This window comes from Aulostomus chinensis, chromosome 3 (genome assembly GCF_037954235.1).
Source record: "Aulostomus chinensis isolate RoL2024-O1b breed Wild chromosome 3, RoL_Achi_v1.0, whole genome shotgun sequence".
NCBI classification, from domain to species: Eukaryota; Metazoa; Chordata; class Actinopteri; order Syngnathiformes; family Aulostomidae; genus Aulostomus; species Aulostomus chinensis.
In genome coordinates this window covers 9166661-9192722 of record NC_141322.1, presented here as the reverse complement: position 1 = coordinate 9192722, position 26062 = coordinate 9166661, and the positions used below count along the sequence as shown (strand labels likewise).

Genomic DNA, 26062 nt, shown 5'->3' with positions numbered 1-26062 from the left:
CTCAGAGTCAAACTGAGCCAGCTCATCTTCTCCTGAGAGAATACTTAGCTGCTGACAGTGATCTCTGGGGCTACAAGTCGGCATGTTGTAGCATATCTCTCCATCTTAAGTTAATAGCCATAAGGGTGTGTTTGCTTTGGAAATATGTTTAGACATGAGACCTACTCTTTGTAAGAAAGAAACTCATATGGCTAATGCTCCCTCATATGGCATGTTGTAACATAAGAAAAAGAGGAAGAGAAACTGGATTTTATGCGCTGCATATAGCAGTGTTCTGCTTCAGAACTTCCTCTCATTACGGATTGATTACTGCGTTTGGGGTGACTTAACAGTGTGCAGCCCTGCCTACTCGTAACTTTCCTGGCAAATTTACAAAAGTCATCATGGAAGTGATTGAATCATGGAAAACTCTGGACTGTGTTTAAAAAAAACAATGACAGAATGAGAGAGAGAGAGAGAGAGAGAGAGAGAGAGAGAGAGAGAGAGAGGGAGAGGGTGGAGGATTTAAAGGGGGTTAATATAGTCTGGCACAGACAGTCTTGACAGTGCAGCACACATTCACTACATGACACTGATATGGGTGTTCCACCTCACAACATATTTCTCTGGTTTCCAAATGGTAAATTAAAACTGGGCCACTGCCAGTGACACTGCAGAACATGTTTAAGCCTGTGTTACTCCCTGTGCAGCACTTCTTAAGGTTCTGAGTATGACTGATGGTAATGGGAAAAGACGAAAGTTAGTAATTTGTTGCTTTGATGCTGAACTGGAGGGGTGCAATAATCAATGTTGAGCCACATCTTTAATAATCACCTGCTCAATTCATGGATCTGATCTCATCATTAGAAACTACAGTCCATGGATCAGCTCGTTCTTCTGTCTGAGGATCACAGTAAGATCAGTCAAGTACTAGAGCTTGAAAAAAGTAGCTCAAGTCAAACAACACAAAACTAACAAAAATGTACAGTTCAATAGGGTTTGGTTCAAGCATCCAGGTAGTCGTAATCAATTGACAGCAATATCCTGTAGCCCCTGGCACATCACATTCAAGCTGCGTGACTTGAGCTGTGTCCTGAGGCAGCTTCCAAGCCGACAAAAAGAGGTGTGCTAGATCTCACAGCAGAATGGCAGGAATAATAATTATGGTGTTTAAAGGGGATGGGAAAGGTGACATACGCTCACACATCAAAAGAAGGCATTGTCCTGAATCCTGGCCAAATATTATGAATGCTGGCGACTCCAGTTCAGTCAGGACTACTCTTGCACAGAAGAATTGAAAATAGGCATCTTAACGATTAACTTGGGCTGAGTGGCTTTGTTATGGGAGTATTTACGTCTTACCAGCAAGCACACAAAACTGCAGTTTCTTTGGAGACTCTGTCATCATCACTGCCTCATGTAGCGGTTTCATCTGATTATAATGATCGTTTACTGAAATGATCACACATTAGCGGTTACAGCAGGAAGAGATGCTGCATATTCATAAACGTGCAGAGAGGAGGTTTGATTGCCCAGAAAAACCTTGCATAACTGGAACAAGAACAGAGATGTTTTGATAGTGATAGCGATAGTGAACATCCAAACGTGTTATCTTTACATTGACATACAAGGATAGAAGCACACTTCTGATTTCATATTACAACTACTGAGCTATGAATTTATGCTTTTTGTCATTTTAAATTTGGCAAGCAAGGGCACTGTTAGCTGACCGTGTCAGTTTGATTGCAATAGTAATACTGGCAATTAATAAAAGGTCAAATAAAAACAACACATATACTGTATATGCAGCTTCATCTGCTTAATTTGTCTCACAGCGATTCCCTGTCTCAGTAGGATAACAAAGTACCTACCAAGCACACTATCATAAAGATGAAAATTAAAGGAGTGTGTGGCCAATTTGAGTCTAAAGTGGCACCTAAATTGTTCTCTTTTTAGCAGAGTCACTTTTATTCAGAAACTTTCTGGGCAACAGTGTCTTCTCTCTTCCCTTAACAGCTCCTTTCAACACATCTCGTCTTTATGCCGAACATTACATGATTATTTGGGTTTGTGTGAGCTGCACGCTTCAGAGCCACTACAGAGGTGACATAGTTGTTCAAGAATGCCTGTGTTTTTACTGGAGAAAGGGTATGAGGTTATTAGCTGCACTGCTAAATGAAAGGAACCATAACAGCATGAGAACACAGCAGTTGCTTGAGGAGGCTTAGTGACTCTACATGATGAGAATAATTAAAACTCGGCCACTGTGGCACATTTGATAGGATGCATCATTCACTGGATAATGTAAGGGCAGGGGATGCAAAGATATTAGCCGACCCCCTGTTAATGCCAAGGAGCATTGCCGACATTTTTGTGATGTGTTGTCGGTCATGTGGTCAAGTTTGGCTGCATTTCTCTCTCAGTGTATGTAAATCTCTTATGCACTCTTTGAGTGAAATTAAAATTTTAAAGCTTGACAATATAAGTAATTTTTCTGTAAAGTCACACTTAAAGGTAGAGTGAAATCCTTCAACATAGAACAAGGAGGGATGCAATGGATATTTGTTTAATCCCTTACGTTCTCACTTTACTTTCTTGAAAGCCTTTGTGGTGTTGCACTGAATGACAATTCAGTATCAGTGTTAAGTTAGTCAGTGTGTGCTTTTCACATCCATATATACATTTTATTGTGTAATACCATGTTTATTTCAATTATATGGTGTGCATTTAACTACAACCCCAATTCCAATGAAGTTGGAACCTTGTGTAAAACGTAAATAAAAAGAGAATGCAATGATTTGCAAATCCTTTTCAACTTATATTCGATTTAATACACTACAAAGACAAGACATTTAATGTTCAAACTGATAAACTCTGAATATTTTCAAAAAGTCAACACTCATTTTGAGTTTGATGCCTGCAACACATTCCAAAAAAGGTGGGAAATAACATTCAAAGAACAAAAAGAATTGCCCAATAACAGGTCAACGAGACCCTATGCTTCCCTGCTGAGATCTACAAATACTTCTTGTCCATTCTTGCCCTGCACTGCCACAGCAGATCACAAGGTTACTATATCGGTGCCTCCAGGATTTCGCGGCACTTTTTTATGATTGTTGCAGCCTAAAATGCCTGATTTTGTGGCAGCCTCTGTGAAAAGTTGCTGCAAAATTTACAATGTTTTTTAATGTTTTTCTTTTTCTATTTTTGCAAAAGCACCTCAAATTTTTTGATTAATAATGAAACTTTAAATTTTCATATTCCAACTCTATTTATTGTAATATGTGCACTGGGAGAATATATCACCATATAGAACAACACTCTTTAAGTTGTAGCTTAGCAAAAAAAACAAAAATTCAACTTTATAGAACTTGTAATATAATGAGAACAAAACTTGTTCTTTTCAGTATATGACAACTCAGTAATTACTGAATAAAATAATTTCTCGGCGCCTTTAAACTTGGCAACTTTCAACTTTTAAAACTGAATAGTGTTATTTAACTTGAGCTGACACAACCATAAATACTCTGTTTCAACAGATACTGAATACAAATAGAAATTAAATTCTGCAGATGAAAATAAAGTAAACAAATGCTTAAAAGTAAGCAATTACTTAAGTTGAAGGGCGGAGATAAAAGGAAAATTGGGTTTTTTTGTTAAGTATGTAAACAGTTCTTAAATTATAAAAAAATGATTTGATAATGGACAAATCACGTGACAGAATCTTTAACTTCTGTCACGGTCATTTGTCTCGTCTGTTCGCGCATTTCTGAGACTCTCCGTTGGTGTTTTACAGTGGAAAAATGTTTGTCAATCAATGACTTATGCTTGTGTTCAACCACAATATTGCATGGGGAGCAAAACACTTTACCACCACTTTCATGTAGAAAGTGGTGGTAAAGTGGGTAAACTGAAGAGCACTGTCCGCGGTGACTTTCGTAGGCAAATGCTACATATTTCCTTCTCACGCAAGTAAGCATGTTCGCCAGTAGAAACAGGAAGTGCAAATGACGGCGTAACGGGTGACAAGAAAAGGAGTGTTGTGATTGGTCTAAGTTGTATTAAAGTTGCAGTGATTGGATAAAATTGCTGGGTGTGCAAAATTTGCAGGGATTGCCTGAATGTGCGTTAATAGTTGCGATCGCAACATCGCAAATTCCTGGAGGGACTGCAACACACGAATAAAGCCACAATATCACTACTTAAATCCAACAAATTCCCATCCATAACATTAAGCTGCCATACAATTTCTCTTCTTAATGTCAACATCAATAATATCAGTAAAGAACTACTGTAACATAAGATAGAATAAGTCATCCCATCCTCAATCCAAAGGCAGACACTCATCCAATTATAAACACATTATATCAATATAATGTGTAACAGTAATAATATCACCACCTCTTATAGCCTAAAATAGATCTGACCATCTACATATCTATCCAACCTGTCTTTCAACAATATCTGCTAAATCAGTACTGTATCGAAAATCACGTGGTAATTAATCCATTTGTTGTTTATCATAAAGTCCTGCATGTTTGAGAAGTATGATTCCATCAAATGAAAGTGTCATTTTCATTTGGCATTTCAAAGTTTCCAAACTCATTTTGGGACAGCTCTTGCTTCCTGCCTACTATTTGCTTTTCAGCCCTGATTTAGAAAGCAAACTTGTGTATCACAATCCCTGATATTAAAAAAAAATGCACATTATGAAGAAACAGTCAGGTCAATGATTGCCCTGCTTTTTTTATCATTGTATTCATTTTCAATAAAAATACTAAAATAACAAATGTTTGATGGCTTTCACTCAACTTCCCTCCAGGTAAACCACAACGAAATCAAACTGCTTGGTATGTTGGTTGTATTTCGTAATTGTGAGCTTGGGAAAAGCTGTGACCTTCTCTTGTCTCAACACATGTCACATGTGATCTTTCATAATGGAGGCAGTAAAAGTGCTACCAGACTACACATTATTATCCGCCACTCCAAACATCATTGTATCCAGAAATTACAACAGGATACTCTGTGTCTGTGTGTGACGTGACACCTTACCCCCATCTCTTTCCTGCTGCTCCTCTTCCGACCTGGGGGATCTGAATCGCTCTATAATTAGGAATCACTGTAGTGCCCCACCCTCCTCAATCTGCTCTCCCCTTTTTGCTAATGGCACCCATTTGTATTCACTGTCAGCTACAATGAGCTCTCATGTGGAGAGATGGCCTTATCACAAGGCCTCTGGCTACCGTCACCTCAGCCCGTGTTGCCTGCCAAGCCGAATATGGTGATGGACAGGCAGAGAGGGTGAGGGAGTGGATGGGAGGGTGAGGGGATGGGTTTTTCTGCACTTTTATGGCAACAATGGTAACAGGAGGCAGATGTGCTTTTGTATAACACTATGTAAGAAATCTATCTCCACAGCTTTTACTTACAAAAGCAACTGCCTTTCCTTTAACGGTTTACCTTCTTCAGACCTTAAACTAGGTCCTCTGATTCATCTGAAGGTATTAACATAGTGTTTGCCTTACAAATCTGAGTAGTTTTCAAAAAACATGAGCCCTCTCCCAATATAGAATAATGGGATGTAGAGGACCCAGCTGAGGAGGATGTGAAGTATGGCAAACTAGTAGGAAAAGAAATCCTCCTTGGAGAGTCTCTAACTAATCACATACATCTGCACAAACATGCCTCTGCTTTAATTGACATGTGTTTTAGTAACCACCTCCAGATCCACAGTGACACAACATGCCCTGTTACCATCCTGCATGTCAATTCCTAGCCTGCATGTCAGTTCCTTCTCATAGTCATTCTGTTGTTGTGAATCACTGGAGTTTATAGCTGTGTTTCCATTGAATTACCGTGCTAAAGTTAAGCAACCTGTGAAAAGGTTGCACAAAATTAAATAAGGTTTAAGAGTGTTTCTTTCAACTGGTTTAAAGCAAATGTACTAGGTGACCCAAAGCATACTCTCATCAGAAAAGATATAGGCAACCTTAAGCAAGGCTGTAAGAAACAAAGTAGGAATAGAAGAGTCAGCTTGTCCATCTCAGCCATTTTCTATACATAAATTGTGAGAGGTCTTGGCAAAATCTGGTAAGTGGTGATTATTCTAAGGTATGATTGGCTATGTTGCGTGCAGTCTGGAGAATAAGGCAAAGTTTGTAAAAATCCAGGAAGAGGTTAAAAGTAAAAAAGCTGGTAAATCACATCCGTTGAATATTAACTATGTCAGAATTTATGTCAGAATTGGGATTTCACCACCCATCATATGCATTTACTCTTTTATGAAAAAGGAAAAACCCACCCGAAGCATGTAAAAACTAAGAATTTTGTCGTTTGCATCAACCTTTTTGATGCTACAATTAAAAATTAAAATATTTTGACATAAATACAACTAGTGGATACTGACTCTTTTACATTCTGAGTTCAGGAATTCATTGATTTTCATGAATTCATTGATTTTTAATAGAATTGCCACCCCTGGCTTGATGAAAATCTGTAGTGAGGACTGTTAGAGCATGAGCCAGAAGGCATGAGGAGGTCGGAGGTCAATGGGCAGCGCTTTATGTTCTGGTTTAATCTGGGATTAGCTCAGGGTCAGGGTTATCTCTCCTCCTCCTGAGAGGAGTCAGGAAACAGGGATTGCCTGGGGTAAAGTGGCATTATTGGATGGCCTGTCCAGAATTGCAATGAGCCTGTGTTCTACAGCAGTGAAGGAGAGTGACAGAGGGAGAATGTACACCGCAAAATATGTGGCACTTGCCAAGATTTAAAATCTTATTTTTTGACATGATAGATAATTTGGCTTGTTTTAAAAGTTATTTACTTAATTTTAGTCCTTGATTTTACGGTACAATCTCAAATTAAGCATGAATATATCTATATTGACTTTATTAGTCTGGGAATCTTATAACTGAGTGAGTAACTGTTAAAATAAGAAAAATTAGTTGTTTCACCAAAACTATCTTTCATCAAGCTTGTTTCAAGATTAAGTAAGAAGTCAAGATGCTTGAATTAAGAATTACACAAAAGGCATCTTTTCAAAATCCAATTTATTACCATGGCTCTGACTTCAAATATGGCCAAACAACATAAAGGAGAAACCATACAACCTCCCCCACAATTCATGATACGATTACACATTTTCAGGAGTTGAAACAGGCCTTATCTGATGTTGGTTTGGTATCCGTTTTTCACATGAACTATATTTTATTTACTGTAGTATGTCAGTGATTGACAAGCAGGTAGAAATCTCTTTCTAGAATCAGATATTAGGTGCATGCCAGCATGAAACTGATGTGGCACAACGGAAACACACCAGCAACTGACACAGACACATTTTTTGCTAATGACCAGTGTTCATCAACAGGGCTGATATCACATTGCAGTTGCCTTTATGTGGCTGAGGAACACCTTTAGACTTAAAGCAACAAAAACGAGACAGATTGTGCATCTCCACGCCGCCATTGTGCACTGTTTGCGTGCTTTCGCCTACTTCTTCCTCTTGAGCCCTGAGGCCTGATGGGATAGTTAAGCAATTATTTTGTAGTAACTATTTTAATATTAAATCACTCTATTAAACATTGCATCCTAAAAAATAAGATTTAGATGATAAAAATGTAAAACGTATTTTTAAAGAATTTTTTTTAATACGGTATATTCTGCGCATGCGCATTTTCAGAGCGTCCTTCACGTTCTTGATGTCAGTCATTTGCGGTGAAGCGATTTCCCCTCTCCGAAAGAGACCAGAAACGTTTTTTTTTTTATGTGAACCAGACTAACAACAATTCAAGGTTCGTAATATTTTCTAAATTGGTCAATTATATCTGTAAAAACAACATTTTAGGAAGATGGCCTTATAACCGCTTTTCAGTCGTCCGCCACTAGGGCTGCTGGTCAGCAAGCTAGCTAACATTATCATTAGGCATTTCAAGTTTTGCTAACGTTAACTGCTGATTTTTGTCAGGCACTGCATATCAAAGCTGTTAACCCGACATGGACGAGTTCGATGACACCATACGGTCGGTGTTAGAAGGTAAGTCAAGTATTTTATATGTATTAGCTGATTGGCTAAGCAGCGTTAGCATTTGTATCTGTATCTTTTAACGAGGGATTGGGGGGAGGGGGGAGGGTAACAGCAACAATGGGGCCTCACCACCTGCGCGGCCACCACTTGGGTTTGCCATGTTAAGTTTTATATTTTGGGAACATGCAGTATCTTTGAGGTTACTCTGCAGAATATTCTGGACAGTATTTGTCCTTGTTTTGGACTCTTGCAATTACAGAAGACATATTTGTCCACTCCAATGTAGATAAGAATATCAAAAATTGGAAAAATATGAATTTGAGGTACATTTGGAACAGATTTTAAAAAGTCTGAAAAATCATGCAAGTTAACTATGGACATGGTCCGTGGAGGTAAGTTGCTGTTCCATATACCACATCTATTGTTGAGTCAACCATGTTCAAACCACTCCAATAAGTGCCATGTCTCTGTTCCATAGTGGATTCCACAATCGACCTCTTCAGTGCACTCCCATCATTTTTCCCCTCACCAACTCCACCACCAAAGCGGCTTGGAAATGCCAGTGACGCTCTCCTTCTTATCCTCAAAGGTGAGGAATGTTATGTTGGACCTTTGGTTTCTTTTTTATTCTTTCTGTTAACATTGTTTATATTTTTGTTTGCGATTTTGCTTTACATGTTTCTTACTTATTGGTATGACAAAATTTGTTCTCCTTTCTATTGGCTGATATATAATTAATTTAGCTTTCTATTACTTTTATATTAGTATGAGATGTGTCTATTGATCAAGTTACCTGGTCACATGACCCAACCACTGATGATCACTGCACCTGTAATGTTTTCCTCGTGTCCTGATGAAGGCTCCTCAGTGAGCAGAAACTTTGACTTTTAATCTTACCCACCCCATGTTTAAAAACTGGATTTAAAAAAAAAAAAATCACAAAATCAGAGCGCCTCAGACCCTTCTTCCCTTTTTATCTGTGATATTTTGCCCCGTCCTTGAAGAGTGATTTTTTTTTTCCCGCTTGACATTTTTTCTGACCCAGTGCAGCGCACTCCATTTTTTCTTCTTGTGAACTAATTCCTCTTTATTGCTTCTATTCCAACAGTAAATCTGTTTGAGCGTTGTAAACTGTTGATTGCAGTCTTAATGCCATTTTTCTGTTGCAGCCTCTTTTGCAGTTTTGATGCACAGCACTACTTATATTCAAACTCTTCACCATGTTGTCCTCTTCATTCTATTACAGCCAGGTGAGGACCCTGTGCTGTACCTCGAAAAGAGGCCTCTCTCCTCACCACTGCTGCTCTTTGACAGAACAGTCTGCATTGTTGCGGTGGGAAACATGCCAGTGACCACCCTCCCCCAGGAGGATTTTTGGGAAGGAATGTTGGTGTTGATGGCATACTACTACACTTTGCACTTGACATACCCAAAATGTGTTGCAACACTCCTCTCTGTCAGTCAAACCGAGGTAGTTGGTGACGCCATCCACGATCAAGATGCTACTAGCGCATACAAGAAAGCAATAACTGAATGGAAATCATTCATTGAAAAATAGGTGCCAAGTAGCATTTTTGTCAGGACAGTTCTGCATGTTTTGGTACTGTGTTTTGGTTTGCAGGAATTTGTTTCCCTCCTGACTTGGCTAGCAACTGTGCATGGTTTTGTCCAGTATTCCTCCTGCAGTTTAAAAAATGATGAGGCTCATCATACATGCAATCCTGGTTGTGATTTCAGTAGATCAGTCAAGATGTATAATCTTAGAATCAAATCTGGTTTTAAGTTTTTGGGCTTAGTTTTAACATGAATTTAGATTTATTTCAAGATAAACCAACTTATATCATGACAGTGTAATCATACTGTACTAATACTGAGTAATCTTTTTAAACCTTGATTTGCTACAAATAAGAAAATTAAAATAAAAATAATTATTTGCTTATATTTAGTATTTTTCATTTATTATAGGGCAGTATCAAGTTTGATTTCAAGTAATTTGATCTCAAAATGAGCATTTTCAGCTTATTTGAACCCTTTTGGATGCTTACCTGGAACAACTTATTTCTAGATTTAAAAATCTTATTTCAAGATTTCTTACCAAGTAAAATTAACTTGCTGCACGGGCAGATAATTTCACTAGTTTTAATTAATTTTTGTCTGAAATTTAGTGTTTACATCTTATATTTGGGCTACCCTTTTTTGCAGTGCATGCCTCACTAAACTCAGGGTTGTATCCTCTCGACTATCATCCTAACACTTCCCATCCACAGACACTAAGGCTATGAATTACTACATGAATCACTAGTATAATATATCAGTCAAGTCACAGTTATGTGCATACCCTCTGGTTTCCTGAGTACAGTTACCATGGTAAATTAAATTTATGCTGATTTAGCACAGACAATTGAGAAGGTAGCATGCACTGAAATGCCGTAGAAAAAGCCCTTTAGCCACGGTTATCATAACCTGCCATTTCTCAGCTTCATGTCAGAGAATTATCCCCACAAAATGGACACACTCAGTAGAAGAAAAAGTCTCTACTATCTCAGGTTCTGTTATCTGGGTACAAAAAGCAGCCATGAGTCCAGGACAGACTTCATATAATGAAGATGGATTTTTTTTTTCTGCCTCCAATTTTAAAAACTGAGAGGCCCTATTGGAGAAATATCCCTCTCATGCCTGACTGAAAACAAAAGAATAAACTGCAGTCTTAAAACAAATAAAACTCAATTCTAAGTTGCTTTTAGTAGTTATCAGATTTCAGGTTTCAAGTGATTTTTGATGACTGAATGACAACTTCAAGGGTTTCCATAAATTACATTCTTAACTATTACTCTGTGATATTTCTGGTGTCAAAAGAGTATCTAATGTCATCTGTCAAACATAAGAAAATGCATCAAAACAAAACAATAACAAAGGTTTAAATGTGCCATTGGCCAATCCCCAGTTGCTGATTTCCCTTTTGTTTATTAAGTTCATGTTGAGTATTTTCCATACTGTGATCTGGTTAATTCTACAATGTTAGACTTGGCTATTTCCATCCAAAAAGTAGAAGTAACAGCTTTATTTTTATCACTGGAGCATCGTCCAGGGAGAAAATGGCCTACTAGAAAGCACTAATCCACCACTGGGAAAACTGAGTTTCAAAATGTCTCAGAAATACAGTACATGTCTGTGTCTTTCAGGAGCACCCTGGTAAGACCGGAAAAGAGTTACATGGGACCACGTGTGATACAGCAGGCTAATGTCTGTGATACAAATGGCTATGTTCTGTGGTTATGAATGCATTATTGTTGAAGCCATGTGGGGTCACAATGTGGGAGTTCAATTGATCCTGCCCCTTCCTGAGAGTGACAGTGCAGCAGGATAGGTGGTGGCAGCAGCAAATGTGGTCAGGTCCAAGTTTCTTCCTCCCACCAGGTTCCTGCTGCACCCTTAGCCTAGGTAGGTGTCACCACCCTCCTTATCTTCCTGTCCCTAAGAGGAACAGGGTGGAGAAGTTGTGTTTGGCACAAGTTTTCTTTGGATAAGAGAAAGAATTTTAACTTAATGTCAGTTTTTTCTGGTTTAATCATAGTATTGAACATGAAGCAGGAGGCTGATGGATGTCCCTCTTTGACCCTTCTCTGACCAAGTGAATTCTGATGAGCCCCTGATTCCCAGGCTCTGGGGACAGGAAGTGGGATTAGAGGACAAATCCCATTCTTCCAAGTGTATGTCAGCACAGTCACTGCATTTTGCCTCATCACTTGTTTTCTCTATTCAAAGGGCACTCATCTGAAATGAGGGCGATTAGTGTTTTATAAACACCTTTTTTGTTTCCAGCTGCTACTACCTCCTCCTCTGGCCCATCAGCCAGAGGATGCCCAACATGGCCTGCATCCCTATAAATACTTTGATGAGGTGGAAGGGTCACACTGCTAAACCCTTCTGAGCTGATGCAGTGTGTAACCGCAATACATGACGAAGACGACAGTGCTAAACAAAAGCCACTAATTCCATCATGTGCTCTGATGCTGTAAGCCTACTGTTCATAAATCATGGCCGTTTTAAAGGGCCTTCTAAGGCTCTGCACTCTTATCCTCTTTGGGAGGCAGAACAAGATAATAGGTTCACTATAGAGTAACCAGTTTGGTTGAGGCTGTTCCCAACCGACCAGATTCCTTTCTAGGTTGGTTTTGTTTTGATTGACAATTGCACAATCTAAAATTTTGAACAGAACACTCCCTGTGCCTAAAGCCATAGAAGATGGTAAGAAATGTATTATTTTTATATATGTGTCCTCATATGTACAAATTCAATGTTTATACAGTGTCTTTGTCACAGTTTTAACTGTATTATGACCATTATTTTGGCAGACAGTGCTCTATGCCCATGTCAGGTGACATTAAGGAGATAGTGGATAAAAAGGTGGTGGTGGTGGTGGTGGTGGTGTGTGTGTGGGGGGTGGGGGGGCAGGTCATTGAGTTTATTAAGCCAATTGAGTCATTCCAGTTTGTCACTGGAAACTCTGCACAGCTCAAAGGGTGATAGAATCAGCCTGAAAACTGCAGGAAATGGCTAGAGTTGGAAGACAGCATGGGTGAGAGAGACGTGTGTGTTTTTCAAGCTGATGACATGCTTCCTCAGGCCTCATCCCTCCCACATGGATAATACACATAGCATACAAATATACATCTCCAAAATGTTAGGTGGCTCATACATGACTGACAGCTGATGGCTTGGACATGAGGCAGCTGCACAGTACTCATGAACTGGAGCACTAATGTGATAAAATAAATTGTCTCCATTTAAAGTGAACAAGGCAGGACTGAGGTTCCCCATGTTTTGTAGGGCATTTGAAAGATTCTCACTTGTTCTTCTGAGGTGGAATACAGAACGCTTCATACTTTTCAATCAAACCCCCTCACAACAATGCTACCCCCTCACTACACACCCAGGTTTCTCCTCAATACTGTAACCAGACTGACAGAGAGCCACAGCTCTCCTGAGCCAAGTACTCCTGTTTCCCTGAGTAGCAAGGATTTCATGAACTTTTTTAAAGATAAAATTCTACTTTTTAGAGAGAAAATTCTTCTCCTCCTCCCATCAGCTGACAACACATCATTTATAAATTCAGAAACTTTAGAGGCAACTGTAGGCCTGGTAGCCTGGCCGTAGGTCTGGATAGCTTTTCTCCCCTTGACCTTCATTAAATTGGTACAATTTCCTCCTCTAAACCATCTACTTCTCTCCTAGACCCCATCCCAACTGAAGTTATTGTGCTGGGCCCAGAGCACCTTATCTGATGAGATAGGTACCCTGGATGGCATTACCCTGATCTCCAGAACTACCGTAAGGAATCTGGGAGTTATTTTGATAGGTATCCTATGACAGCCATATTTCCAAATGACATTAGTGATCATTGTGTGATTGCTGCAGTCAGAAATGCAAAAATTCCAAGATCCAAACCCCGCTTCATAATCAAGCGCAATATGAAGGAATTTGTTGAATAGGCATTCCTTCACAACCTATATTACATTGACTGGGAACGCACTGAATTCTGTAATGATGGACAAGCTGCATGGGAATTCTTCCTCAAAAGTTTCTCTTGCTCATGCTCCGTTCAAGAGATATAAAGTCAAAGGGAGGGATAACCCATGGTTCACACCTGAGCTATCTGACCTCCTGCGTGAAAGAAATCTCGCTTGGTCCGCAGCTAGAAAAACCAGGTCCCAGGTACACTGGGTCACCTTCAGGCAACTGAGAAATCGCTTTATGTTCCTGGTTAAAAAAATCCAAATCTGACATCTACCTGTCTGCGTCTACAGAAAATTTAAATGATCCTAAAAAAATTTGGAAGGTGATCAAATGCATCTCAGCTGATGAGAACCATGGTGACCTCCTACCCAGCATTGTCTACAATGACACAATTGTATCTGATAGGCCATCCATGCTAGAATGTTTTAACAAACATTTCATTGACTCTGGCTCCCTGTTTTCTAGTTCCTACTGACTCACCAGCCCCTGGTCCAGGAACTCCTGTTCCAGATATTGGTTATTCGCTGGCCAGCCTTTCCATTTTGCACCCTTTACAGTGGAAGAAGTCCATAGTGCCATCCTTTCCCTGAATATCACAAAGTCAGCAGGCCCAGATGGTTTAGAACCTTGGTTTTTAAAGCGAGCAGCTGATTTCATCGCCAAACCTCTCCAATGTATTTTCAATCTTACTATCACTTACAATGCCATTCCTGCAATTTGGAAGGTTGCTCATGTCCTTCCTCTTTTAAAACAGAGTGACCCTAGCTGTCTGAATAACTATCGGTGCATTTCCAAGTTGTGTATATTGTCAAAGGTCCTTGAAAGGTTGATAAATGATCAGCTGAAAGAATTTCTCCATGCAAACAATATTCTCTCGCCACGTCAATCTGGATTCAGGAAGCAGCGCAGTACTATCACAGCCTCCTTCAAAGTCACCAATGACATAACAGCTTCACTGGACAACAAAAAACTCTGCATAGCACTCTTTATTGACCTCTCCAAGGCCTTTGATACTGTGGATTATTCTATACTGAAACAACGACTGTTAAATATTGGTCTGTCATAACAAGCAGTTGGTTGGTTCACGAGCTACCTGTCAGACAGAATGCAATGTACACATTTTGATGGTAGTTCTTCCACACGATTATAGGTCTCCTCTGGAGTGCCCCAGGGCTCTGTCTTGGGCCCAATTTTGTTGAGCATTTATGTGGATGCTCTTGGTAGAATATTCCTGATGCTAAATTCCATTTCTATGTCGACGATACTGTCATTTATAGTTGTGGTCCTACCCTTGCTCAGGCCATGGGTTATTTACAGACTGCCTTTAACATTGTGGAACGTCAGCTTACAGCCTGAAGCTGGCTCTAAATGTTTCCAAAACTAAGTTCATGATTTTTTTTCAAATGGCAAGAAGATACCTGACCCACCTCCGAGTGTGCTCTCCCTACAAGGTAATGTGATTGACCTAGTGCCCTGTTACAAGTACCTGGGTGACTTGATTGATGATCGGCTTTCATTCAGACCTCACATAGAGCACCTTATCAAAAAATTGAAGTTAAAAATTGGTTTCTTTTACCGCAATAGGCTTGCTTTACATTCGCAACCAAGAAGTGGTTGGTTGCTGCCTTCTTTCTCCCTGTATTGGACTATGGCGACCTTCTCCATATGCATGCCCCGACAAATTGTTTGCAATCTCTAGATTCTGTTTACCACGGTGCCCTGAGGTTCATCACATCCTGTAAAGCCCTTACCCACCATTGTACCCTATATGGTAGTGTTAAGTGGCCCTCACTGGCTGCACATCGTCTAACACATTGGCACACCTATAAAGCTATTTTGGGCTTACTCCCCCAATATTTATGCAACTATATCTCAAAAACCAAGAATGCTCATTCTCTACGTTCACATAATTACTTCCATCTTAATGTCCCCAAAGTCCGCACTGAACTCGGCAAGCACTCCTTCATGTACTTTGCACCTGCTGCCTGGAATGCACTTCAGAGGAATCTGAAACTTTAAGAACTGATTTCACTTGGTGCATTTAAAAACCTTGTCAGGAAAATGGAATCAGCCTCATTATGTTCCTGCTCCTGTTTTATTTGAGTACCCCTTTGTCTGACTCTTGATCTGACCAGAATGCTTTCTTCATTTTTGTTGATGACCTGCTGATTGATTGATTGACGGATGTTTTACACCAGTTGTAACTTTGCACTGTACTTGTATTTTGGCTGCTGTCTTGGCCAGGCTTCTCTTGCAAAAGAGATCTTTGTATCTCAATGGGACCGACCTGGTAAAATAAAGGCTAAATAAATAAAATAAATAACATTGCTACAATCAGGCACATCCTGTCTCAAAAAGATGCAGAAAAACTAGTCCATGCTTGTGTCACTTCCAGGCTGGATTCCTGCAATTCCCTCCTATAAGGCTGCACCACTAAGTCCCTAAAAACTCTCCAGCTGGTCCAAAAGGCTGCTGCCTGCGTGTCAACAAGAACAAGTAAAAGAGACCATGTCTCTCCTGTACTGGCTTCTCTGCATTGGCTCCCTGTCAAATTCACAATAGAATTCAAAATTCTCCTTCTAACATACAAAGTCTTCAACAGTCAGGCACCTTCATATTTGACAGAGCTCAAAGTCCCTTATTACCCAGCTGGAACCCCTCGCTCCCAGGATGCAGGGTTACTTGTGGCCCCTAGAGTTTCTAAAAGTACAATGGGAGCCAGAGCCTTCAGCTATCAAGCTCCCCTCCTGTGGAACCGTGTCCCAGTTTCGGTCCGGGATGCAGACACCCTCTCTACTCTAAGAGCAGACTTAAGACCCTCCTTTTTGATCAGGCTTATAGTTAAGACTGCTAAGGCTAGCCCTTAGATATGGCGCTGACTGAGACTGCCGGGGGATCTCCCTTGGTGCACTGGGCTTCTCTCTCCTCCTCTCTTTGCTCTCTGTCCTCCTACATGTGTCATAAATCATGTGTTACTGACTCGTCTTCTTTTCCAGAGCCTTCGGGCTCCTCATATCAAAGATCCTGGGTGCTGCTGGAGGAGGCTACAGACCTGAAGAGGCTCAAGCTGCCACCCATAGCCCCACCTGCTCACGTCCCCATCTGTCCATCAGTCTCTTCTCTTTCTCTGTCTCTGTCCTTGTCTCCCTCTCTTTCCTTCTTTATATCTGTTGTCCTCCATTATCTTTCTTTGTCTCTGCCCCACTCTCCTGCTCTCTTTCCCCCCAACCAGTCAAAGCAGAAGGCCGTCCCCATTGAGCCTGGGTCTGCTCGACGTTCCTGCCTGTTAAAAGGAAGGTTTTCGTCGCAGCTGTTGCCTGATGTGCTTGCTCATGGAGAATTGTTGGGTGAAAATTCATTGAAGGAGTATGGTACTAGACCTGCTTTACTTGTAAAGTGTCATGAGAACTTTTGTTGTGATTTGGCGCTATATAAATAAAAATGACTTGACCTGACTAAAGAGGTATGATCTTTCTAAGGAACACTTGCGTCGTACTTGAATCAGCTGACCAAGGACCAATACACACACATTCACTTAAATAAGGAGCTCATGAGTGAAGGGTAATGTTCACTGAAAAACTAGCAGAGACCAGTTTGTTCAAGATCTTAATAGGAAATGTGTTTGGCAAAAAGAATGAAAAGGTAATAGATAGGTATAGTAAATTTTTATGTTGAAATGGAGCTCCAAATATGCCCTGCATATTAAATGGATCAAATAACTACCAAAAAAAAAATGCACTAAAAAGACAATTTCCTCATTGAAACAGAATTTTCCTGCAAATTAACAGCATTTAGGTTGCTAATCTGGCAGACTGAAAAAGCACAGATATGGTTGTCATTTCTGCCATTCCTGTGACTGAAAGTCATGTCTCACTTCAGACCTCCCCCTAAGTCAGAATGCGAAAGAGACAAAACTTTATTCTCATCCGTCACTTCAGTGCCCCACAGCTCAGCTGAAATTGCCAAAGTGACCTTGATGGGTGAAATTCCAACTGTCAATCATTGATCACTGGGACATTTTACACACTCACTTACGGGCTCAACTTTCAAGTTTGATCAATATCAACCAAAATGTAGTCAGAGAGTCACACAGATGAGTGCCTATAAAGGGAACATATTGAGCCTTGGGATGGAGGGCATTTTAAAAGAGAAGCTGTTGCAGGAGAACAGAAAAAGGAACTAGTCTCAATTAACAACACATCAAACAGATCCCCTAACAAAGATATATTCTTCTGTGGTTATTGCATCATCTTAATGTCCTCTGACAATACAGAGATGGATACATAAACCACAACAATATAAGAATGATGCACAAGCTGGTGCTCAGTCAAGCACAAGCATCATTGCTAGTTTCAAGCTGACGCAAATGACATTTCACACCAAGTGCCCTTGTCTTTTAACTTGAAAATGAACCTGCGATGCATCAGCACCAGCAGAAGAGGCATGGTCTAGCGTAGGGATGGGCAATCATGTGCCATGGAAGGCCATGTGTACGCAGGTTTTCCTTCCAACCAAACACTTTAACAGGTGATTCCACTGATTAACACACCTTCAGTCACAGAAGAGTGTTAATCAGTGAAATCACCTGTTAAAGTGTTTGGTTGGAAGGAAAACCTGCATACACATGACCCTCCATGGCACGATTGCCCACCCCTGGTCTAGTGCAACTATAACCCATTGCAATTTGAGGAAATCAGAAAAAATTTGCACAATAGACCATAAAAGACAGGATTTTGGCCAATGGTGTGATGTGTGAAGTGCTATTTAAAGGGTACATCAATCAGATGAGCAGATGTGCTGCACTGCGATGTGGTTCTACTGATGCCTGAAAAGTGAAAACAGCGCCCACCATCTCTTGCTACAGGCCTGTTTCATGCTACCCGATATAATCATTCGACGTGCTTGCGCACCTTCACTTGACACAGAAGGAGGTCCATTTTCAGATGAGAATCAAGCAGTTATAAATGAGCGAATCTCGGAACCGATAAGCAGAAACCGAAATTTTTTTTTCTAGGTACCCGTTAGTCATTAAATTTAATAAAGGTCCTACTTGGAACTAAATTTCGACACCTAACCCTAGATATTTAATATAAGTCTCTAGTCCTGCAGGGGTTAATATTATCAAAGGCCTTTGTTGAAACAAACATTTCATTTCAAAACACTTTATAGCAGTTTATTGACTTAGAACACTGGTTAAGTATCTTTATCAGCCACTTTTATTTTGATTAGAAGAGCAACCTCAATTCTCCTCTAAAAGTAGAATTCATACCACATCAAGAGAAAAATCCCACTGCCTTCTCTTGCAAGTTGAAAATGGAGAAAGTTTGATGCCCTGTGTCATTATTCCTGGATAGCATATCAGACATGGAATTAATGTTAATCCAGAGTAAATCTGCGGTGGCATCATATATATATATATACACATATCTATCTATATATACATATATATATATCTATATATATATATATATATATATATACATATACATATACATATACACATATATATACACATATCTATATACTTATATATATATACACATATACATATATACACATATATATACATACATATACACATATATGCATACATATATACATATATACACATACATATATATACACACAGATATAGATATATGTATATCTATATCGAAATATATATATCGATCTATATCGATATAGATCTATATCGATATAGATCTATATCGATATCGATCTATATCGATATCGATCTATATCGATCGATATAGATATATATAGATATAGATATATATGAGCTTTGCAATCCCTGGCTGCCTTATCCCAACTAATGGGGCAACATCACAGGCTGTCACAAACTGCAATCTCTCCCAGAGAGTGAGTGCACTTAGAGGTCAGTGCTGCTGCTCTCCAATAGTGTTGCACCACAACAAGGTGGAGCAATAAAAGCTTTATGTGTCTTTCCTTAACACTTGCCCTCTTCATTTGAGAAGTCTTTACTCCCTAGATCAACCTCTTTGTTGTTTTTTGGAGTGGTATGAAAGCCTATACCTCAAGGACTTCCTTTTATCATCTCAATAACAAACTTGCACTTGACACATCCATAACTCTTCTCAGTACATGATAGCCCAGCTCTGACCTCAAATATTTGAAACTCTAAAAAAGGACTCCTTGACACAAACCTATGAAAGTCTTCCAAATGCATGTTATTTATCCATGCATGGAATAACAGCAGAGCAGTGGGGACTCTGTGGGGAGGCTCATGTCTAAATGCCACAAATAATGCATTTATACTGATAAACACATGTCCAAAGCAAAAAAGTTTAGTTTTGTTTAGTGAGTTGACCACAGATTCAAAATTAAGCATAAATATTACTGCAAAAATTTTGTCTTAGAGACTGATTAGAGAAGCTTTTTATCATCAATACCACAATACCCCAAAATCTCAAATTTTTCTGCTTTGTGTATCTGGACAGATTTGCAATGTGCTGCCCTACGTCCATTTCCACAAAGAATTGCGCTGTTTATGACATAAAAATGTTTGGTGAAAAAGTTTTGTGTTGAGTTGGGTACTAAATTAATAACTCAATTGATTCCAGTTTTTAGTATCTTAGGGCATACCTGGGTGAGAGTGCAAGATGTACATTAGAGAAAGATCATGGGACATCTGTGATGTGTCTCAGCTTATCAGTGTAATTGGGAGCAAAAAAGTGATGCTTAAACTTTTTAAACTGACAATCTTCTCTAAAATTTGTAATATGAAATGCAAAGAACATCTTACCTGAAAAACATCTGATCCAAAACATATGTAAATATTAGTGGGGTGCAAAGTTTGAACTTACTTCTTACAAGTGAAACTGGTACCACCTAATGAATACAGGTTCTTGTTGGCTACTTATATCACTTCAAATAAGAGTGCTACCCAACCATATAGTTTTTCATCCATCTGTCCATCCATCCATTCATCCATTATCTATACCACTTATCCATTAAAGGTCGTGGGGGGGGGCTGGAGCCTATCCCAGTTGACTTTAAGCAAGAAGAGGGTTTCACCCTGGACAGATGGCCAGTTTGTTGCAGGGCCAACACAAACAAACAACAGCTTGGGTATGTTTTGATGCATTTGCGGTAGATTATTTTGTTTGTGTGTCTTCCCAAAACATTTGATTGAGAACATGTCAATTTATTCATGTTTAATGCTTTGCCATGTCTACCTTCAGGGTCACAGGATTGAGTGGAGGTGATGTTCCAGCATACCTTTCCTTCGGAACTGCTCTAAATCCCATGGTGCATCTAAACCAAGGCAAAACAAACTCTTCAGTCAAATCAAAACCCTTCACTCCCATAAACTGGTCACACTATTACTCATAGGTGACCCCACTTTAGCAGTGGGACATAAGTCAGTAGCTATAAAATTAGAACAGTTTTAGAAAAGAAGAGCCAAAACTATCTTGCCCACAACCCCTCACCCTTGCATCAGCTTTCTCCCTCATTAACCAAGAGGAAACCTGTCTCTCTCCAATGTGCCCGAGGTTACATCTGTACATGGAAGCAGACATAGACAGCTTGACATGGAGAAATATACTGACTTTTCACATCAAAACCCCTCCTCCCTGTGAGATTTTAATGAATGGCCAGCCTTTACCCCTGCTTGGTTTTAAACCCAGAACAGCAAGACACACCTGACAGCGCCAATGTTTGAGTGACAGGCAGGATATCCTATTCTGTGACCTTGCAGCCATCCTCAGGAGCAGCTCTAGCAGTAGGTAATGAGCTACAGGAGAGCACGGAAGTATAGATTGCAGAAGAGCAAAAATACAGCTTTTGTTCAAGGTGTATTCATAAATGGATAATACAATTTAACAAGGAGGAAGCATCGCAAGCTTAAAAGTCAGTGAGTAGGCCCTCATTCACTTACAATACAGAGTAAAAACTACATGCCTCCTGCAATTATTTATCTTGCTACCCAAAGAGCCACAAATGAATGACAAGAGCTGCAGAGGGAGACTCCAAGAATTTATATAGGACTGGGGAAGCATTTTCAGGGCTCCATGTCAATGAGATAATTGCAGTTATCTCTGCTTTATCCCAGTGTGAGTTAATGTTCTGCTTGGAGGGATCTTGAAGGCTCCTCTCTAGATTGACCTGAGGGGGTGTTCAAGCAGAAAATTGCAGAGCATTTAAAAAAAACACAGGCTCTATGTTGGTGTGTCATGTTCTTACAGGCACTGTACCTGAGATGAAATACAAGTCAGACTTTTAGTGGAAGTGGTTCCACAGGAAGGAAAGTTATTATGGGGGCTAAGGTGGAATATATTTTAAGTGCTACCTCCATTTTACTAATATAATGTAAATTGTGAAATTGTTTGGAGGTTGTGTTATGAGTCAGTGCCTTCTTGCAGGTTGAAAACTCTGCAGATGGTCAAAATTAATGCGTTTGTTACACTATGCCAAGTTGAACAAAACTCCTTTGTGTTTTGTTATCAATAGCCAGTAATGCATAACAAATATACATCGAGTGTTATCGTGATATCAATCACATCTCATTACATTGTAGAAAGAATTACAACATGCCCCTTAATACTGAAGCCATTTCATTCAAACTTATTAGATTTCGGTACCTTTCACATTTGAACCAATGTCAGTACCTTGAACAACAGTAAGTGCTGCTGTACCCAGTTGTAGTTACTTTCCAACTATCAAATTCACATTCAGCTTTTATATTTGTGTTTTACCAGAAGAGATAAATGAGAATGATTTATATTCCGCTTTACATGTTTTAAAGAGTGCTGCACAACCCGCAGTTGAGACTGCTCTAAGTTCAATATGCACTGCTCTGACTGTATGTTGGTTTTAAAAATCTTGAATGTATGACATGACACAAAATGCTAAACATTAATAATGGAATATTTTCATTAATTTCTGTGATTTTTTCCTGACAAATTAATGACAATGAGATGAGTCTCACTTAATAAAAAAAAGGAATAAGTTGCCACCCCAACATGTTTTATGAAATTCAGCCTGGTAGTTTGTTTGATACCATTCTACAGTCACACACACCAATGGAATAAAGACAACATAAAATCTACAAATTTGTGATAGTTTACATCATGCGCAATGTATTTCCTTTATAAAACCTCAAACTTGGGTGACATGGCTTGGAGGTAGAGTGGCTGTCTAGCAACCGAAGTTTCACTGATTTGATCCTCACTTTCCCCTGTGACCATGTCAAAGCATCCTTGAGCACAACACTGAGCCCCTAATTGCTCCTGCGACAGACTGGCGACTGGTCCAGGGTGAACCCCACGTCTTGCCCAATGTCAGCTGAAATGGGCTTAAGAACCCCCCCACCCCACCCCACCCCACAACCCTTAGCAGATGAGTGGTATAGAAACCGGATGGATTTATGTATCCTCAAACTTCCAACATAAAACTGATTTCTTAACATGTAAATGTTTTAGACCTCACTTCATTCCTGTTAAACATTGATTCAGAAATAAGTTCACATGATTCCGAAGAAGCATTTTACACCACATTGATGTTAATGGATTAAATACAATATGACAAATACCCTCAGAATTGTTTTTTAAAAAAGATACTACATGTTTGCATTACATTAAGTAATGCAATACATTAACTTTTTAAAAGTGGTATTATCGTTTAAATGTGGTACATTCCTCATTGCACATTGATCATATTGGCAGCAGGATGATGTGGTTAAGCTGCAGCATAGTAGAGAAAGAAAAGATTTCTATACATGCAGTTTTGTTCATTTCACTCTATAGTCTCAGAATAGGTTAATGTATCTGTAACTGTTTTAACAACTTTTTTTTTTTTTTAAGTGTTTTTCCTGACATGACTGAGAAATAAGTCTGCTTCCATAGCTGATGCATTACTGGCAAGGGCTCATTTATTAGGGCCTGAGCCAGAAGGTACTTCTGGCGAAGACCCTATTATGTTTGCTCGGCAGAGCAACACATTAGCAGCACTAAAAACACTAAAAACACACACTAAACAGTGTCCCAGGCCCCCCCAACACCCATGAGGCAACTGGGCCAGACGGCCCGGAGCCAGTTTTCACATACACACCCATTCAAAACCTGGTATTATACTGTTCTTGCTCTCAATGAGTGCGCGCTATATGCGCATAATGCGCATAACGCGCATAATCTAATTTGACCCCCTGAACATGCATGAAATTCGCTGAAATTTGGCACAATCGTTCGGTATGTCTCAACATTCACTAATCAAAAACAAAAACGCCACTAAAGTCTATAGCGCCACCTAGGGAGCCACACAAAAAAAAGATAATTTTTTTTAATTTCACGCGCTATAACTCCTCACACAAAACTCCCACAGACATGGGACCAACACCGTTGGACTCGTCTCATCAAGACGAACAATTCTTACACTCTGACCCCTCACCTATCTCCAACAGAATGTCCACAAATTGGACAAAACTGTCAAAATCAGGACTTTTTTTACTCCCCGAACAAAATCTATCTCCTCCTAAACCGTAAATGCCAGGGCTTCCAAACTTTCACACATTACTCTCCCAACTGTGCTCTTCAAAAATCTTTAAAGGCTAATATACTACGCGCTCGGTTTGGATTTTATAAGCCCTCAAAGTGGGGGAGACACGTTTCACGCTTACAATGGAAGTCAATGGGGAGGCCGTGTCCTCTCATGGTACATACTCTCGAACAAATGCTTCTCACGTCTATACCATACATCGCACAGCTTTTAAAAACATATCACTGTATTCCTGACAAAAATCCCTACAAAAATATGGTATTTTGTGTTACTTTCCACCAACGTAGGCCGAGTTATTCAGCTTTTACACACTACATTTCTCTTAATCCTCCACTCTCTCCACTCTAGCACAGATCAAAGAGTGCAGCGGGGGAGGGGTACTTAATGGGCCAGCTGGCAGCTCTGCTCTCAGCTCTGCCAGAGATGGCAGAGATTTGTTTACTGTAGTCATGGAAACCACAATTGGCACTTCTCTGCCCTCATGTACATACTCTCAAACAAACACTTGTCGCTTCTAAATTAAAACACTCACACCTTCAGAAAACACACCATTGAATTCCTGAGAAAAAACTCTACGAACTGATGTCTTTACATTACACTTTTGACCAACATATGCAGAGTTATGACTGTGTTTCACAGTTAAACTGTCAAATCCTCCTCTGCTCTCCACTCTGACACAGATGGCAGAGAGCGAGCAGAGAAGGGAGGGGCTCTTAAAGGGCCGGCTCTCAGCTCTGCAGTCACACTGTGCAGCGCACTGAGGCTCGTATCTTCTAAACTACAAGGCCTAGGGATTTGCCGATTACACCGTTGGATTCGGGCCGGTGTCAAGGACGCGGCCGTAGGCCGCGTGGGGGCTCAGGCCCTAACAACGCTGCTTGCAGCTTTAATTTCATATGATATTCATCTTAATCCACCTCAAGGCCTTTTTATGTCCTAAAAAGAATGCTAGGGATGAAGCAGGAAGTAAATGAGATGCAATTTTTGAGACTTAGCTCCTTACATGACCACTAGGGACAGTATTATATATTGTATGTTTTGAGGAAATATTGAGGCAAGAAGAGTGATTATATCCACACCAGCTTCATGGAAATGAAAGCATCCAATACAGTAGCCTAAACAAAGAATTAAAAATGAGAGGGAGCTCTTTGTGTATGTTGGTGTGTCTAGAGTCATGACAGTTCTTTTCCCTGCTGCTTCACATTTCCCCTCTAAATATTCCCTGAAAATTAAGTTTTTAAGATCTAGAGAGGTAGCCATTGCCAAGCAGCTGGAGCATGTTGCTAAGAGAGATGATTGGGGACATAGAGACTAACAAGAATGATGAAGAGGACAAGGTTGGCCACATTCATGAAAAGTCTCTCTGCTTGATTTGTCAGCGATCCTGGTGCCTGCATGTTCTTTCAGAGCATGACAGAACATGACTCTTGTAACCTAACCTAATTTTTTCCTCCTGACATGCTTTAACAAGGCAGATTTAAAAGCTGATTATCAGCCTATAAAGCAATGTATCCTTCAACAATCCTATGGTTTACTCTGACAGATAAATTCAGATTTTTGGTCCAGCTTCAACCAGGTGACATTCCTGTTTTGTTTTTTTTCCAACTCTGCAAATCATAAAAAAAATGTCATAATACAAGTACGTCTGAGTTATGGATTCTGACAGTACTCAAAGCTGGGAGGATCACACTCTTACCTGTGGCAAATATATGAATTTAGAATGCACCTGTGCCATTGCCATGCAAGATTCCACGTGACTTTTTAGTTCAAGTTGCATAGCGTTCAACATTTGACTGGCGATACACAGTTTCCCAAGATGGCCACCGCCTGCAGAAGCCGTGTCCTGTCCTTATGAACTTGTCTCTAATCATGCACTGTGACTGTAAGGGAAGAAGTTAACTGACTTAATTAGGGGTTTTAAAATAGCAGTTGTTATAGTTGAGCTGCATTACAGAGCTCTGCCTTACTAATTTTAGATTAGGAAATTCATTGTTGTGGCAATGTCAGCAGGAGTAAACCACAAGAATG

General features: G+C 39.8%; 1 protein-coding gene and 1 long non-coding RNA gene across 7 annotated transcripts in view; one reads left to right on the top strand and one right to left on the bottom strand.

The window, feature by feature from the left end:
• LOC147267570 (semaphorin-3F-like) overlaps window positions 1-26062 on the bottom strand; it is an 86163-nt gene that overhangs the window by 47255 nt on the left and 12846 nt on the right. The window lies entirely within an intron of this gene.
• On the top strand, window positions 7360-9966 carry LOC147267571 (uncharacterized). Its single transcript, XR_015112261.1, has 4 exons — window positions 7360-7769; window positions 7943-8011; window positions 8481-8591; window positions 9249-9966. It is a non-coding gene; the product is annotated as an uncharacterized LOC147267571 (long non-coding RNA).